This window comes from Dipodomys merriami, unplaced genomic scaffold, assembly GCF_024711535.1.
Source record: "Dipodomys merriami isolate MVZ:Mamm:240054 unplaced genomic scaffold, mDipMer1.0.p SCAF_216, whole genome shotgun sequence".
Classification (NCBI taxonomy): Eukaryota; Metazoa; Chordata; class Mammalia; order Rodentia; family Heteromyidae; genus Dipodomys; species Dipodomys merriami.
In genome coordinates, this window is record NW_027203560.1 from 1,111,823 (window position 1) to 1,117,439 (window position 5,617).

At 34.4% G+C, this 5,617-nt stretch overlaps 1 non-coding gene across 1 annotated transcript; it reads right to left on the minus strand.

The window, feature by feature from the left end:
- Nucleotides 1–229: 229 nt before the first annotated feature.
- LOC138834483 (U6 spliceosomal RNA) lies at nucleotides 230–331 on the minus strand. The gene has a single exon (XR_011374137.1). It is a non-coding gene; the product is annotated as a U6 spliceosomal RNA (small nuclear RNA).
- Between the last annotated feature and the right edge of the window lie 5,286 nt (nucleotides 332–5,617).

The following is a 5,617-nucleotide window of genomic DNA, read 5'->3' on the forward strand; positions in this document are numbered from 1 at the left end:
AAATAATGCTGCAATGAACATAGTTTTGCTGGTAGTTTTAGTATGTTCTTGTTTGTGATCATTTGGGTGAATGCCCAAAATGGGATTGCTGGGAATTAGGGGCGCTCTATTGTAGTCTTTTGAGGAACCGCCATACTACTTTCCAAAGTCTTCGAACAAGTTTAAACTCCCAACAACAATGCATTAAGGTTCCCTTCTGTCCACATCCCCTCTAGCATCTGTTCTTTTAAAAAATCTAGAATGCTTCACGAAGTTGAGTGTCATCCTCAGTCAGGGGCTATTCTTCTCTTTATTGTTCCAATGTTAGTGTATGTGCTACTGAATTGAGCACAGAACATTTTTTATACATAAAGTGTAATTGATTTTCTTAAACTAGACAATTCCACAAAAATTAAATTCAAAAGAATTGTCGTGAAATTTTAGAACCATGTATTTCTTACATAAGAACACATTTAAGAATAAAGTCAAGTTTGACATGTCAAAAACAAAATAATTCCAGATATTTGTTGTTCAACAGATGTGTAGGAGGAGGAATTCAATTATTCTGTACAAGGAACTTGCCATAATGAACACTATAGAAAGTGTTAAGTTTTGTTAAAAGTTTTAATGTTTTAAATATGTTTAATTTTGGGAATTTGCTAATATATGCCAAAATTAAGACTATTTAGCAGGTTGTAAGACTTTTTCATAAAGCATTTTAGATTCATGGTACATACTACTAAATATGTACATTTCAGAGTTTATAGAAACTTTACTAATGAGAAGTTGCAAAGTGTTTGTGTAAAGAAGCAGATTTAAGACATTAACTGCACAGTTTCTGTTTAAATTTAAAGGCTTCTTTACTTTATATGTTAGTGAGGAACAAATGATGGTATAAGCCATATACAAATGATGAGATGAACCATAAATAATAATCTTAATAATAATAATAATAATCTTTAAAGGCTACTCATAGCCTATAAAATTCTTGTTGAACATCATAGACTTAGGCAGTTTTAAATGTACAGCAATATGATAATAAATCGAATATGTAGTACATTTCAAATACTGGAAACAGTGGTAATTGAATTTTTTATTTTATTAATCATTAATATTTATATATTGGTTTTCCTTATTTGTAGCATTGTTTTCCTTGTTGTAATATAAAACAACTTTTTGTAAGTCATCATTAGGAAGTACTTTGAGAATGTTATTGGGATGGCCACAGTGTTTATTATAGGTATATGTGAATTTACAAAGAGCAAAATTAATAAGAACAAAATATTGATTAAAATTTTATCAATTAGAATCTGAATCAGGAGTGTTGATAAATGTCCACAGCTAACATCTTAGCCCTAGACTGAAGCACTAGTGTTACAATGTTGAGCACACAAAAGTGAGAGAACTGTGTTTTGTTTTGTTTTTGTTGGTTTTGCGGCTTGAACTCTGGGTCCTGGGTGCTGTCTCTCAGCTCTTCAGCTCAAGGCTAGTGGTACTACTTGAGTCACAGCACCTCTTCCATCTTTTTCTGCTTATGTGGTGCTGAGGAATCAAACCCAGGACCTCATGCATGCAAGGCAAGCACTCTACACTGAACCACCCTCCCAGCACCTGAGAGACTGTGTTTTAAAAAATCATCTAAACAACATTTACTTTCTGTTTTGTGTTATATAATGAAATAAATAATATCTTTTTATATTTTTGAATGGTCATACTTCTAAATTTATATTAAATTCAGTCACTTTATCCTTTTCAAAGTCATGTAATATCTTTGAGAGTTTGCTTCTGTAAAGTTTGTTTTTGCATTGATAATTTATTCTGAGTCATTTTTATTTTTTATCAAAATCACTTTATACTTTATGGTGTTTTGTGTTTTTTTAAGTGTGAAAATACCAGACAAAGGGGTTACAATTAAATGGGCAAGGTAATGAGTATATTTGTTATCAAGCATTTTTGCATACTCCTTTGTTTCTCCTTACTATCCCTTCCCATCTCACCCCCCTTACGTCCCATTTCCCCCTCCCCTTTCCCCCAACCAAAGTTGTAAACTTTGTTTTTCGACATAATGTCTTGTATATCTCATTATTGCAATGGATCCACCTGTATCCCTATTTAAAAATTTTTTCCCCTTCCCCTCCACAAATTATACGAACATGAACATCAAATACAGTGAAATACCATGCGGGAGGGACTTAAAAAGTAACAAAGAAGTCATCTTATAAATATGTTAGAAATAATTACAGAAAAGAAAAAAAATTGAATTCTTATCTTCGGGTTCACTTCACCTAACATCAACTTATCTAACAATTTCTGCATGTCTCAGACATACACCAGTAATTGCTAATAAGAGAAACCATGGGACCAATGTTTCTTTGGGCCTGGCTTACTTCACTTAATATAATTTTTTCCAAGTTTTCCATTTCCTAACAAATGGGGCAATATCATTCTTTCAGATAGAGACATAGAATTCCATTGTGTATATATTCAACATTTCCTTGATCCATTCATCTACTGAGGGACATCTGGGTTGGTTCCATATCTTAGCTATGGCAATGCTGCAATAAATATATCTGTGTGGTAGCTTTAGTATGGTATTGTTTGTGATCATTTGGGTAAATGCCCAAAAGTGGGATTGCTGGGTCATAGAGGAGCTCTATGTGGAGTCTTTGGAGGAACCTCCATACTATCCAAAGTGGTTGAAAAAGATTACACTCTCACTAACAATGAAGTAAGGTTCCCTTCTGTCCACATTCCCTCCAGCATCTGTTGTTATTAGAGTTCTTGACTATAGCCATTCTAACTTGGGTGAGGTGATATCTCAGTGTTGATTGATTTGCATTTCTTTTATGGCTAGGGAGGTTGAGCATTTCTGCATGTCTTTATTGGTCACCCTCCTTTCCTCTTCAGAGAAGTTTCTCTTTATGTCTTTAGCCCACTTATTTATTGGGCAGTATTTTCTTTGAGTATGTGTTGTTGGGGTATTTAATTTTTTGATTTCCAGGTGTGTTTTAGATATGAAACCCTTGTCGGTTGTATGGCTAGTGAAGATCCTCTCCGATTCCGTGGGCTTTCTATTGATCCTGCTAGCTATGTCCTTTGCCATGCAGAAGCTCTGCAATTACATGCAATCCCATTTGTCCAACCTTTCTTTCATTTGTTGTGCTTTTGCATTTCTTTTCAGAAAAATCCAGCCTTTGTCAAGGAGACCTAGGGTTTATCCTATTCCATCCTGTAATGTTTTCAAAATATCTGCTTTGACTCCGAGGTCTTTGATCCATTTGGATTTGATTCTGGTACAGGGTGATATATAAGGATCTAGCCTTAATTTTCTACAAGTGATTAACCAATTTTGCCAGTACCATTTACAGAACATCCTTTCTTGATTTTATCTTTTTAGATCCTTTATCGAATATTAGATGATTATGGGTCTGTAGGTTCATTTCTGGGTTTTCAATTCTATTCCATTGTTCCTGAGATCTTTTCTTGTGCCAGTACAATACTGTTTTAATTACTATGGCTTTGTAGTAGAGTTTGGAATTTATTATTGATATACCTCCAACACTGTTCTTTCTGTTAAGGATCGCTTTTTTCAATTGGGGGTCTTTTGTTGTTCCATATGAATTTTTGGATTGCCTCTTCTATTTCCTTGAAGAATGCGGTTAGAATATTGATAGGTATGACATTGAACTTGTAGATAGCCTTGGGAAATATTGCAATTTTCACAAGGTTCATCCTTCCTATCGAGGAACATGGGAGGTTTTTGCCACCTTCTAAGTTCTGTTTTGATTTCCTTTTTCAGATTTTTAAAGTTTTCATCATAGAAGTCCCCACTTCTTTGGTTAAGTTAATTCCTAGGTATTTTATTTTTGTGGGGCTATTACAAATGGAAAAGCTTTCTTGATTTGAGCCCCACTTTTCTCATTGTTGGCATACAGAAAAGCCATTAATTTTTGAGGGTTAATTTTATACCCTGCTATTTTTCCAGGTTTGAATCAGCTTGAGTAATTTGGGAGTGGTGTCCGTGGGATTCTTTAAGTACAAGATCATGTCATCTGCAAAGAGGGAGAATTTTACTTCTTCTTTCCCTATTTGGATCCCTTTTATGTTGGCATATTGTCTTATTTCTGTAGCTAGGCATTCTAATACTAAATTGAACAGAAGTTGAGAGAGTGGACATCCTTGTCTCATTCCTGAGTTAAGAGGAAATGGCTTTAGTTTTTCACCATTAATTATAATGCTGGTTGTAGATTTTCCATATATAGTTTTTATTGTATTGAGGAATGTTCCATGGATTCCTAATTTTTCCAGAACCTTCGTCATAAAGGGGTGTTGGATCTGGTCCAATGCCTTTTCTGCATCTGTTGAGATAACCATGTGGTTGTAATCCTTGCTCTTGTTGATGTGATAAATTATATTAATTGATTTGTGTATATTGAAACAGGTTTGCATCCCTGAAATAAATCCTGTATATTGGTGTATGATTTTTGGATGAATTGTTGAAGTCGATTGGCCAAAATTTTGTTGAGAAGTTTTGCATCAATGTTCATCAATGTAATGGGTCTATAGTTCTCTTTCTTTGATGAGTCCATGCCTGGTTTTGGGATGAGGGTTATGATGGCTTCATAGAATGTGTTCGGTAGTGAACTATCTCTTTCAATTTCATTGAAGAGTTGGAGTAGTATTGGTATGAGCTCTATTTTGAAGCTCTTGTACAATTCTGCTGTAAATCCATCAGGTCCTGGGATTTTCTTACATGGGAGGTCTCTTTTTGCTGTGTCTATCTCAATGCTTGATGTGGGCCCCTTAATATGCTTTAACTTCTTGGTTTAGTATTTGCATGTTGATAATTGCTAGCAAAAGGTCCATTTCTGCCAAGTTTTCAAACTTATTAGCATAAGGATTTGAAAATATTCCCTTATAATGTTCAGAATCTTGGTTGTTTCTGTGGTGGTGTTTCCATTCTCACATCTGAGTTTATTTATTTGGGTGTGTTCCTTCTTTTTCTAATAAGATTTGCTATGGGTTTGTCAATTTTGTTAATTTTTTCATAGAACCAACTCTTTGTTTTGTTGATTCATTCTGTTTTTTTTAATTTCTAATTCATTTAACTCGGATTTAATGTTAATTATTTCTTTCCATCTATTGAATTCGGGTTTATCTTGGTGCTCTTTGTCAAGGTGGTTCAGATGTCTCATTAAGTGGTTGGTTTCAGATCTCTCGAATTTGTTGGTGTAGGAACTCAGAGCTATAAACTTGCCTCTGAGTACTGCCTTTGCAGTGTCCCAGAGGAGCTGGTAATTTGTGTGTTCATTTTTGTGGAATATCATGGACATTTGAATTTCCATTCTAATCTCTTCCATGAATCCCTGGTTATTCAACAGTGTGTCATCCAGCCTCCATGTGTTACAAGACTTTTTTGGTGTTGAGTTCTAATTTTATTAACTTGTGGTCTGAGAGGATGCAAGGTGTAACTTCAATGTTTCTGAATTTGGACAAGTTTGTTTTGTGACCTAAAATGTGATCTCTTTTGGAAAATATTCCATGAACTGCAGAGTAAAACGAGAATTCTGATGTTACTGGGTGAAATATTCAGTAGATGTCTGTTAAATCTATTTGCTCTATGCATTTGTTTAAATGT